Below are 13766 nucleotides of genomic sequence, written 5' to 3' on the forward strand. Positions count from 1 at the left end.
TTTTGCGCCTGTCCAAAGTCAGGAGCCTCTGTCCTTTGTTAGTCTTGTATGTTTTTTAATTTTAGATCATTTATATGTTTTGGAGTTTAGTGTGACGTCCATTTTCACTGAACTAGTACACAATTTTATTTAGGGGCCAGCTGATGACCACCTCCGGGTGCGGGAGTTTCTCGCTGCGTTGAAGACCCATTGGTGGCCTTCGGCTGTTGTCTGCTCTTTGGTCGGATTGTTGTCTCTTTGACATATTCCCCTTTTCCATTCTCAATTTCTTTACAAACATACAACACGAAAGGAACTATATTTGAGGACAACCGATTACGAGCAACCTAAGTGGCAAATTCATAATTACGGGTAGTTACTTTTTCACAAAATAAATATATGTGTGTGTGACTCTGTAGATATCAAATAATGACCGTCTGTTTGTTTTATTTTGATTTCTTTTTATTGTCGAATCTAAAGCAATAGTTTGATCAACTTGTATTATTTGAATCAAGCTCTTGAATCAAGCAATGAAATCTGCATTTAGCTGCTACTACCAGACTTTTTTCTCTTGTTTTCGCAACATCCTACATGATATCGTCATTTTACACGATGGAAACTAAAACTATATATCAAACATAAACATAATTTCTTGGTTTCTTTAAATTATTTCGTCATTGTTTATTTCAAAAGTTCCATACACATATCATCTTTTGTCGCATCAAATAATTTGTTGTTAACAAGATTATGAGGGTTACATACTTTGATGTAAATTAATAAAATTTAATAATTCTATACTTGAAATTATTTGGAGAGTATTATTTATGGTACAAAACAGAGCTTTGCATTTGAAAAACGAGGAGAAGAGAAGAAAGATTTGATTTTGATTTTTTGGTATTTTAACGCCATTTTTAAGCACCGCTTTTGGGTTATTTCGTGGCGGCCAGTTTTTATTGGTGGAGGAAGCAAGAGAAGAAAGAAGAAAAAATCAAAACAAAAAGATAAAAGAAGACATTGAAGAATGAAGGCTAGACAGAGATTAGGCCTGCGTATGAAGGTCAGGATTAACATCAAAAGAGATGTGTGGCGACCTTTTAATTTAGTCATTACACGATGCAAGACTTTTTAATGACCAAGAGTACGTTTAATAACTTTACGACAGCAGTTGGCTATGTGGACTATTTTTTATTTTGATAAAAGGGGTATGGTTAAAAGGCAAGTGATTGCACATTTTCTTTAACTGCATCTCGTAGTCATTTATTACATGCATCATTCAGTAACTAAGAAACTTACGTTTTTTTCGGGTACTAGACTTTACAATCAATATACCAATTTTTATGACTTCTATTGCCGAAATGATAAGAATTTCTACAGGGTTACGTCCGCATTCAAGGAATTGTTTATACGTTTTTGGCTCAAAGTTCACATATAAACAAAATGTGAAATGATGATAATACATGTGTTTACTTATGCTGAACAGTGTATAAATCAAATTAAGTCATAAAGCACACGGAAGCAAGCATTTTAAGCCATTGTATTTTTACGAAAATTATACAATATGGCTTTACAAACATAAAACACGAAAGGAACTATATTTGAGGACAACCGATTACGAGCAACCAAAGTGCCAAATTCTTAATTACTGGTAGTTACTTTTTCACTATAATTGCTTTTATCTTAATATACATATGAAAGCATACATAAATACAAATTTACAGCGTGGTTTAATATAAATGAAAGAACCTTAGTGAGCGCGCTCACATACCGCACGTCCCCACATTGTCATTGGAGAAATAAAGTAATTGTAAGAAAAAAAAATGGTATCAGAAAAAAAAATTTAATCATAAATTCCTGTCAATATGCAAATCTACATAGTATGTCCTTGTTATCTACACAGTTTCATGAAATTCTGTTGTGTGGTTTGAGAGGAGTTGCGATGACAAAAGGTTGCAGTAGCATATTGGGCAAATAAGTTCAAAGGGGCGTAACTCCTGGAAAAAAAATTGAATCGTATTTCCTGTCGATATGCACATCTACTTAGTATGTCCTTATTATCTGAAAAGGTTTCATGAAATTCTGTTGTGTGGTTTGAGAGGAGTTGCGATGACAAAAGGTTGCAGTAGTATATTGGGCAAATAAGTTCAAAGGGGCGTAACTCCTGGAAAAAAAATTGAATCGTAATTTCCTGTCGATATGCACATCTACATAGTATGTCCTTATTATCTGAAAAGGTTTCATGAAATTCTGTTGTGTGGTTTGAGAGGAGTTGCGATGACAAAAGGTTGCAGTAGTATATTGGGCAAATAAGTTCAAAGGGGCGTAACTCCTGGAAAAAAAATTGAATCGTAATTTCCTGTCGATATGCACATCTACATAGTATGTCCTTATTATCTGAAAAGGTTTCATGAAATTCTGTTGTGTGGTTTGAGAGGAGTTGCGATGACAAAAGGTTGCAGTAGTATATTGGGCAAATAAGTTCAAAGGGGCGTAACTCCTGGAAAAAAATTGAATCGTAATTTCCTGTCGACATGCACATCTACGTAGTATGTCCTTATTATCTGAAAAGGTTTCATGAATTTCTTCTGTGTGGTTTGAGAGGAGTTGCGATGACAAAAGGTTGCAGTAGTACATTGGGCAAATAAGTTCAAAGGGGCGTAACTCCTGGAAAAAAAATTGAATCGTAATTTCCTGTCGATATGCACATCTACATAGTATGTCCTTATTATCTGAAAAGGTTTCATGAAATTCTGTTGTGTGGTTTGAGAGGAGTTGCGATGACAAAAGGTTGCAGTAGTATATTGGGCAAATAAGTTCAAAGGGGCGTAACTCCTGGAAAAAAATTGAATCGTAATTTCCTGTCGACATGCACATCTACGTAGTATGTCCTTATTATCTGAAAAGGTTTCATGAAATTCTGTTGTGTGGTTTGAGAGGAGTTGCGATGACAAACTGTTGCAGTAGTACATAAAAGTAAATAGGTTCAAATGGGCGTTACTCCTAGAAAAAAAATTGAATCGTAATTTCCTGTCGATACGCACAACTACATAGTATGTCCTTATTATCTAAAAAGGTTTCGTGAAATTCTGTTGTGTGGTTTGAGAGGAGTTGCGATGACAATAAACAGGACTGACGGACTGACGGACTGACGGACGGGTCAAAAACATTATACCCTCCGCAACTCGTTGAGTGGGGTATAATAAATATATATGTGTGTGACTCTGTAGATATAAAATTATGACTGTCTGTTTTATTTTGATTTCTTTTTATTGTCGAATCTAAAGCAATAGTTTAATCAAATCGTAAAGATATTGCATTTGTGTCTAGTCTACTTAAACATTTGCTTTTTTGTATTTTCGGAGTGAAGAAAGAAAGAATTCTACAGAACCACAGACACGCACGTGCTTCAAATGTGTTTTCTGGAACCGAACCACTACACAATTTTAACCATTTACAGCTATTTTGTCTTAAGTTCAAATAAAGTGGCAGTCATTTTATAGCAAAACTATTTTATCCTGACTTGACTGTGCTGAAAACTCAACATATCTTTAATTGCATAATAGAGCGCACTGGTTCCCAAAAGTAAAGGAGTATAAAAAAAACAGGTACTTCTGATCTGAGCAACAGGGCAAATATGGCCCCATATCATAATTTCATATAATTATTTTATTATTCATGAGAAACTTTCATCAAAGGTCCTACGGTGATCCCAAGACGTGGAGCCTTTCATTTGATATCAATTAATTATCCATTTTCTTTTACTTTTGGACATAGTTACAGTTATGTTTAGGAACTATTTTGTTTAATATATGTACTACTTTCTTTTTCTGGGTGTCAAGCAAAAAACTAAGGATTTAACGTACACACAGTTTTGGAGACATTAGCCGGCAGCTCTACGCAAGTCTTACTAATTTTCTGGAGACAAATAGAAATAAGCAAAAACTAAACGAAGAGGAAAATGACAAAAAAAAACCAACTCTCATTCTTTCGGGATTATATGTTTTTATATCAACAATAGTCAGATTCTTTTTGAAATAGTTTTGTGACTCTAAAAAGATCCGTTTTCAATATGCAATTGTCTTTGTTGTAATAGTCTGTCTAGTGTTGTGTAATATGGTATAATGGACGTGACATTACTATGTAGACAGTACGGTAGTTAGATATACCGCGTAGCCCGGTTCCCGGAATGATCCATTGTAAACTACCTAACTCAGGATAAGATCTCAGATAGTTACCAGGTAACGAGAGTTGGCGTATTGGCGGGAATATATAGCGAGCGAAAAACATATTACCAGAGCGTATCATAGGATATTTGGTAAGTTAGTACAATTAGAGGCGTTGAATTGTATTAGTAGTATTAGTATTGAGTGATAATACTCGGAAATCACATCACTGGCGCTTGGCGAGCAGGGTTTCCTGTGATAAAGTACGATTTGAATCGAGACACAGAAGTGAGTACGTCACGTGTAATTGCGAAGTTCATATTGCTATATTTGGTATATTATGAAGTGTTTGAACACGGAGATAATATAAGCATAAAAACTTGCGTTAATTACAGAATTTATTTTCGAAAATTGTTTTACGTTTTGCTAAAATTAGCCGTTTTGTGTAGAAATTAGACAAATTAGCCGTTATCAGAGCAATTTGGAGAAAATTAGCCACTTTCGGAAAAATTTGCCGTTTTTTTTTTGTGTGGTTAGCCACATAGCACATACACATTAATTTTTTTTTTTCTGGTTCAGCAACCAGTGATTTAATTGAACTGTGTTTGTGTTAATATAACATTATGACAACATTAGCTTTTCAGCAGCAATGTGTAAAAATTAACAGCTGTTCTTATGAAGAATTAAGGTTGTTACCTGGTGTGGGAAATGTCATAGCTGACAAGATTATGTCTATGAGAGAGACATTTGGTAATATTCAGCCTGAGCATCTTTCTGAAATACCAAGACTAAGAATTACTGAAGCCTTGATGGATTTGATAGATTTTTCACCAGTTATACAGCTACAAGAATACAAATTACGGACTCAGTCAAGTTATGATTTACAAGACTATGTTGATTATGGTGAAGTTAAAACATCTGGATTTCATTCGGAATATGCAAGACGAGAAGCAGAAATCAATGACTTTTCAGATTCTGACACACCTTCTGATGAATGTTTGCTTAAACCTGAGCCTGAGGAAGTCAAACGTGAGTTATCACGTCCCAGTTCAGCGATGAGCAAGCCATTACATTACACTTTGCAGTATGGGGACCACCAGTATTCAACAAAATTGTCAAGACCTGATGAAAGAAAACCATTACTACAAACCAAGTATGATGACCAGGATCAAGTTCAAGATTTTTCAATTGATCGACAGTTTAAGACAGACAAAATTCATAGAACAGATGAATTAGGGTACACGAAACCAAGAATCAGATTAAATGTTGAGGAAAACATTGAAAAACGTGATTATTCACGTAACCAAAATACACAGCAGCAGACATCACAATTGGGATGGCAGCAAGGTCCCAATGAGCACATTGAAAAACGTGATTATTCACGTAATCAAAATACACAACAGCAGACAAAGCAATTGGGATGGCAGCAAGGGCCCAACGAGCACGAACCTAGATTAGAAAGGCCAGTTCCAGTCCCAAGACGTCGTCAACAGGTAGAATCACATATACCTTCACCAGAAATCCGACGCAGAATACCTACACCTGAAATCCGTCGCAGAATACCTTCACCAGAAATATTTAGGGAACCAGTATATTCCTTGAGAACACCAAATCCAACATACTCTTCTACAATAAACAGAAATATGTACCCTCCAAGACCATATTTAAGTTATGGGGAGTCGCCGCAATTATTGCCTCCAGCTAAGCCAAAATCAAAGAACCTAGAAATACCTAAAGGACTGAAGTATGATGGTTCCTCAAGTTGGAAAACTTTTTACACCAAGTTTCATACGTATGCTGATCGTTTATCGTGGACTACCACGGAACGAAAAGACCAACTGTGTTGGTGTTTACATGGTAAAGCAGGTGATTACTATGCAAATTTACTGGATAGAGACCAAGGTGTGGATTACTTTGAATTAATTCACAAATTAGAGAAAAGGTTCAATTTTCAAGACTTACCAGAGACGTTGCAAGTTCAGTTCATGAGTGCACGACAAAATACAAATGAGAAATTGGAAGATTGGGCAGACCGAGTTCTCTCGTTAGCCTGTAAAGCCTTTAGAAATCTTCCCGACAGTTATATGTATACACAAGCTATCTGGAAAATATGCCAGGGATGCTCAGATAAAGAAGCTGGTCAACATGGAGCCACCGCCAGACCAACATCTGTTGAAGCAGCAAATGACCAGATAAAATGGTTCCAACATAACCACACAGCTATATTTGGTAAACCAACCGGTAGACGTGACCCAACACCAAATCAGGATGAACCAAGTGATTATGATAGCGACCTAGCTGTTCACGCTATGGGTAAGACGGACACAAAAAAACATTGCTAGAGAAAATGACTGCTATGGAAGCATTTCATAAGCAGGAAATTGGAGACATTAAACAGCAGCTTCAAAAACAACAGCAGGCAAAACAGTTTCCTGCACAAAATGAAGTCCAGCCAGCAACCCAACCATTCAGCCAACAAAATCAAGGTAATCGCCAACAATGGCGTAACAGGGAAAATAGGCAAGATAATCAGCGACAATCACAATTTAAAAGGCGCTGGGGACCTATTCCACCTGAAAAATTAGCAAATATGGCTTGCTATTTCTGTCACCAGTTTGGCCATATACAACGGGACTGTTCTGACTTGCATTCATCAACAGGAAAAAATTACACAGACCATTTAAACCAGAAAGAGTCGGGCTAAAGGGCGGAACCCTGACTCAGACCACACCTAACCGCCTAACGTTGAACACTATTTCAAACGAAAGAAACAAGACACCTGTTTCGGGGATTATCCCGTTGAAAACATGTGATATGTCAACATCCACAGATACTCTGTCTAATTCACTGTTGCACACAACGCAGCCTGATAATGATTTACAGAAAGTAATTGACCTTCAGTTGCAAGATCCCGTACACTTAGGAGGAACTATTTGCCAGTTAGGCTCAGCATCTATGCTTCGATTCACTTTAAAAGTGCATGGACAGCCTGTAATTTCGGTAGTAGATACCGCAGCAGAAGTAACAATCATTTCTGACAAAGTTTATGAATCTCTTAGCAAAAAACCACCCATGAAAAGAAAAGCAACAATGCATGCAGCAGGGCGTGGTATGCACATGGATGCGTTTGTAGTGGGACCAGTTGAATTACAAATTGGTGAAAGAACATATAGGACAGATATTTATGTTGCACCTATTGATAATGACATGCTATTAGGACTTGATTTTCTAGTCAAAGCAAAAGTAATTTTAGACTGCAGAAAATTAATTTTTTTCGTCAATGGAGAAGCACTACCTATGGTACATGGACATATTGGACTGGTACCGCCTGTGAACGTTATAGCAAGAGTAGCTAAAATTACCGTTCCACATAGAACAGTCATACCTCCTAATTCAGTTGTACAATTAGAGTAAGATTTGTCAGCAGAGTTAACTGATTTTATAATTGAACCTAATAAAGAGATAGATTTGTTAATCCCACGTGGTTATTACAATGCTAGTTCTTTGCCATGTGTCAGTTTACTTAATGTAACGAACAACAAGATAGTTTTGCAAAAGGGAACTCTATTAGGCGAAGCAATTGAAGCTGACGTTGTTGAAACGGGGCCAGCCCCGTCAGTAGCAACAGCTGGAATAGCCAGAGAAAACAATACACTACCGGACCAGTTGCAGAACATATTGGATAAATCCAGTACACTTGCTGAAGACCAAACGTCCAAAGTTGCAAATTTACTTCATGAATTTGCTGATGTTTTTGCACTAGATGATTTTGACTTGGGAACATTTAACCACATTGAACACCAGATTGATACAGGCGATGCGCGCCCTATCAAACAACGAATAAGACGAACACCCATGTGTTTTGCACACGAAGAAGAAAACCATTTAAGGAAAATGTTAGATGCAGGTATCATAGAACCATCTATGTCAGAATGGGCATCTGCCCCAGTACTTGTGCGCAAGCGCGATGGCAACGTGCGCTGGTGCATTGATTACCGGAAGTTGAATTCCGTGACGAAAAAAGATGTCTATCCGCTTCCCTTGATAGACGAATGTTTGGACACTTTGGCGGAAAACGAATGGTTTTCAAAATTGGACGCTAATAGTGCATATTATCAGATTAAAGTGAAGGACTCAGACAAGGAAAAGACTGCCTTCATCACTAAATATGGATTATTCCACTTTTTTTTTGGCCTTTGCAACGCCCCTGGAACATATTCACGAGTAATGAATCTCGTTCTCAGAGGTTTAACATGGAATGTTGTACTCGCCTTCCTGGACGATATTCTAGTAATGGGAAAGACATTTGAAGACCATTTACAGAATTTAAGATCAGTTTTTGAACGTTTCAGAGAGTATGGGCTCAAATTGAAACCCAGGAAATGTGATTTCTTTAAAAAGGAAATAGACTTTTTAGGCAGAACAATCAACAGAGATGGTATGGCAATTGGCAGTGAATATGTTGAAGTTGTTAAGAAATGGAAAGTACCTACGACAACAAGAGAGGTTGAACAATTTCTTGGCTTTGCTAATTATCATAGAACTTTCATTAAGAATTTTGCAGATTTATCCTACCCTTTGTATCAATTGACAGGTAAGAAACCGTACAAATGGGGAGATTCAGAGCAAGAGGCTTTTGACAAACTTGTAGATGCATTGACAACAACTCCGTTATTGGCATTACCCACCAATAAAGATCCGTTTATTTTGGACACAGATGCTTCCAATTTCGCAATTGGCGCAGAATTAATACAAGTACAAGATGGTGTAGAGCGTCCCGTTGCCTACGGAAGTTTTTCATTAACCCATGAGCAAAAACGATACTGCACGACACGGAAAGAATTGCTTGCAGTAGTGAAATTCACCAGACATTATAGACATTACCTTTTAGGAAGAGAGTTTATAGTCCGTACAGACCATAGTAGTTTAACGTGGTTATTGCACTTTAAAGAGCCACAAGGACAATTAGCTCGATGGTTAGAGGAGCTAAGCCAGTATCACATGACAGTAAAGCACAGGCCAGGTAAAAGACACCAAAATGCGGACGCATTATCACGTCTGCCAGATTTAGCTTGTTCACAGAATAGATTAGCAGCTAGGAACGTGCTAAAACAATCTACCCTGTGGAGCATGTGATTATTGTACTCGTGCTCACCAAAGTTGGCTTGGTTTTCAAGAAAACGTAGATAACGTTATTCCTTTAGCTTCACATCAGGACTGTAAAAGTTATGAGCAACCACACAATACAGGACCACTTACAGTACTACCGAGTTCTTTGATTTCTGAGAACAAATTAATGAAACAGGACAATGCACAACATACAAATGTGATTATAAAGGACAATGCTACACCAGATAGTTCAATATCACACGACGGGGACCAGAACGTGACAAGTCACGTGAATGAGAATTTAGGTACATCTCCGGTCCAGCCACAAGTATTTGACAGTACCAATCAAGATACAGTAAGCCAGAACCAAAATGTTTGTCACAGTTCAGTTGAAATAGTCACTACACCACTTGGTAAGTCAGTTTACGCGACATATTTGGACCTTCCAAATGTAAATGCAATTACTGAGACAGGTATAGAAGCTAGTACTTATTCACCAGAGCAATTACGAGATTATCAGTCTAAAGACCCAGACTTGGAATTAATACTGGTATGGTTCAGGGACAAAACAGAACCATCAGAGGCTACAATATTCAGATGCAGTCCAATAGCTAAGAAATATTGGATAAACAAAGATATGTTCTATTTAGATGATAATGGAATATTGAGAAATTTGGACAAGAAAGACAGAACACCAAGACTTGTGGTACCAAGAGATCTTGTTGAACAAGTGATATCATTATGTCATGATATTCCTGCTGCAGGTCACCAAGGTATGAATAGAACCACATTGAGAATCAAGGCGAAATATCAATGGTATGGTATGACACAACGAATAAGAGACTTTGTCAAAACATGCAGTACATGCAATTTACACAAGAAGCCAAACAGGAAGGCTAAATGTCCGCTTACCCAGTTTCATGCAGGTGCACCAATTTAGATTTTCTAGGACCACTGCCAGAGACGAAATTTGGGAATGCCCATGTACTAGTTATGGTTGATCAGTTTTCCAAATGGATGGAATGTATTCCGTTACCAGCACAAACTGCAGAACATACGGCAAGAGCTGCTGTGAACGAGTTTTTCTCTCGTTTTGGATTTCCATTTCAGGTTTTTACAGACCAAGGACGCAATTTTGAAAGCAAGCTTTTCAAATCCATCTGTGAAATCTTGCAAATGCACAAAGCGAGAACTACTCCGTACAGACCATCCTCAAACGGACAAGCAGAACGTTGCAACAGAACCTTAATGGACGCCGTCCGTTGCTTCGTTTCTAAACAACAGAACAATTGGGATGAACACTTGGCACAGTTGGCAGGAGCTGTTCGATCGTCAGTAAACAGAAGTACTGGTTTTACGCCAAACATGCTGATGCTTGGGAGAGAGGTTAACCAGCCTGTTGATTTATTGTACAGTGTACCTGGTGCTAAAACAGACGAGTCACAAGATGAGTATGTGATAAGACTCAGAGATGCCATAACATCTGCACATGAAATAGCGCGCAACACGCTAAAAACTACACAGAATACCATGAAACGTGAATATGATGTACGTATCCTGGAGAGAGAATACAAAATAGGAGATTTAGTTTATGTTTTAGACACGGCAAAAATTAAAGGTAGGGCGAAGAAATTGGACCCACCTTGGAAAGGTCCAGGACTTGTATGTGCCAAATTATCTTCGTATGTGTACAAGATAAAATTACAAAAAACTGTACTGACAATAAATCATGACCGTTTAAAACCATGCAAAGATAGAGAAGTACCACCATGGTTAAAACAGTGCAAGCACCGGTTACAGGACGGTGAAGATGTGACCAAGGCGACTAATCCAGACTTGTACTGTTTGTGCAGAAAACCAGATGATGGACTGTTTATGATACAGTGTGATTTTTGTCATGAGTGGTACCATGGAGCTTGTATAGATTTGACACCAGCACTGGCAGACACTATGGTAAAGTTTAGATGTCCACGGTGCCAGGACTCTGATACCGCAAGGTAACTTCATATATAAGACAGGATACTATGATGTGCATATAGAGCAGATTCGTGTGTACATAGAGGATAACGTAAATCAGTTGTAAATTGTGATTGGAAATTACATCAGATGTGAATAGATTGTGTTTACTACATCTATGTATATATCAAGGAATGATATGCTAGTTATAAATTAACTCCGCAGAGCGACAACGGAGCAATTGTGGAATTTTGAAATATATGTATGTTGTTAATATGTCAACATTGGAAAATATATATATTTGGAGATTTATTTTTTTATCCCCGTGGTGCGACCAGACGGGGTGGACTAAAGGAAGATAGTGAATATTCGAATAGGAAGTAAACTCACACCTTTCAAAGTGGGGGGGGGGGGGGGGGGGGGGGGGAGTGTTGTGTAATATGGTATAATGGACGTGACATTACTATGTAGACAGTACGGTAGTTAGATATACCGCGTAGCCCGGTTCCCGGAATGATCCATTGTAAACTACCTAACTCAGGATAAGATCTCAGATAGTTACCAGGTAACGAGAGTTGGCGTATTGGCGGGAATATATAGCGAGCGAAAAACATATAACCAGAGCGTATCATAGGATATTTGGTAAGTTAGTACAATTAGAGGCGTTGAATTGTATTAGTAGTATTAGTATTGAGTGATAATACTCGGAAATCACATCACTAGTATAATCACTTTAACTGCTTTTAACATTTGATTCTTCACTGCAGTGTATATTGATTTCTCAAATCCTCTCCCTGGTTTTTTTTCACAAGAAGATTGGTTAAATTGACTTCCTCTCTGCATGGTCAACTAAGTGGGTTGTTTCTGCACAGTTCCGTTACATCTGGTATATCATACTGACGTCAACTTCGACTTACGATATTTTTTCCGTTTCGGAATGGTAATGCCAGTGTGACTCTGACTTCGACTGAAAACAGACTTTAGCAGTTTTCATCGTTTACGATGAAATTATGCTGTTTCTTCGTCTGTTGCCGATATAATACTGTGATATAAAATGTACATCTACTCAGATTGACGGCATTGCACATCAATGTAACTCGGCTATTTGACGAAGGCCTGCGCTAACGAAAGTCTCGCGATAAAATTCTAAGTTTTTTGCTAAGATACTTTTCAATACATAATGCCGTCATAATTAAAACTCCACCCCTTGCACTTGAAAAGTGGTGTATAGTTGAACTGAAAATCTTATAAAGTAAAAACATTGTTACCTATTTACTAAACATTGAAAATATTTCGCATTTTATAGCTGATGTTTATTATTTAAAAAATCTGTTTCAAGGCAAAAGTGTGTGCTATAGAGAAATAAACAACAACCAAGACTGCTTAGAGCTACAGAAAGACATATACACTGGAAGCCTTATTTAACAAACTTTAATCATAATCAAGATTTAGTCATTAAATAAGGGAATAAAATTGAGAATGAAAATGGGGAATATGTCAAAGAGACAACAACCCGGCCAAAGACCAGATAACAGCCGAAGGCCACCAATGGGTCTTCAACGCAGCGAGAAAATCCCGCACCCGGAGGTGGTCATCAGCTGGCCCATAAATAAAAATGTGTACTAGTTCAGTGAAAATGGACGTCATACTAAACTCCAAAACATATAAATGAACTAAAATTAAAAAAACACACAAGACTAACAAAGGCCAGAGGCTCCTGACTTTGGACAGGCGCAAAAATGCGGCGGGGTTAAACATGTTTTGTGAGATCTCAACCCTCCCCCTATACCTCTAGCCAATGTAGAATAAAGAAACACACAGCAATACGCACAGTAAAACTCAGTTTAAAAGAAGTCCGAGTCCGATGTTAGAATAGGTAACAAAATAAACTAAGCAAAATGACAATGATACATAAATTAACAAAGGACTACTAGCAGTTACTGACATGCCAGCTCCAGACCTCAATTAAACTGATTGAAAGATTATGTCTTCATCATATGAAAATCAAGTACAATCCCCCCCGTTAGGGGTTTAGTATCATACCATCATAAAATATATGAGAAGAACATAACCCGTATCATGCCAACAACTGGTTTTAGAATAAATGTGTTTATTTCCGATGCAAAGACCCTATGAGTGAATCAATATTAATACCAAAATATGCAATCCTTAATGACTTGACAACAGTATCGTAACTATATCCCTTCCGAATAAGTCTGTTTAAAGGTTTGGTAAGCTTTTGAGGTGAATGCAGACATTTTTGTGCTTTGTAAAGAATATTACCATAAAAGATTGGATTTGAAATACCTGAACGCATAAGATGTCTGCATGTTAATTTATATTTCTGAATGATGTCCTTGTACCGATGATAAAATTTAGTAAATGTTTTGACTAGTTTGTGATATCGAAAACCCTGGTTGGTGTAATAATTTTTCAGTAATACAGAGATTTCTTTCGTTAAAATCTAACACGTTGTTACATACACGAGCGAATCGAACAAGTTGAGATATATAAACACAAGATGGTGACAAATGAACGTCACCATCTAAAAATGGATAATTA

The 13766-nt window shown here is 37.4% G+C and overlaps 1 long non-coding RNA gene across 1 annotated transcript; it reads left to right on the top strand.

The window, feature by feature from the left end:
- The first annotated feature begins 1899 nt into the window (after positions 1-1899).
- LOC127727953 (uncharacterized) lies at positions 1900-2779 on the top strand. The gene is made up of 2 exons (XR_007993934.1): positions 1900-2260; positions 2596-2779. It is a non-coding gene; the product is annotated as an uncharacterized LOC127727953 (long non-coding RNA).
- The last annotated feature ends 10987 nt before the right edge of the window (positions 2780-13766 follow it).

This window comes from Mytilus californianus, unplaced genomic scaffold, assembly GCF_021869535.1.
Source record: "Mytilus californianus isolate M0D057914Y unplaced genomic scaffold, xbMytCali1.0.p SCAF_2, whole genome shotgun sequence".
NCBI classification, from domain to species: Eukaryota; Metazoa; Mollusca; class Bivalvia; order Mytilida; family Mytilidae; genus Mytilus; species Mytilus californianus.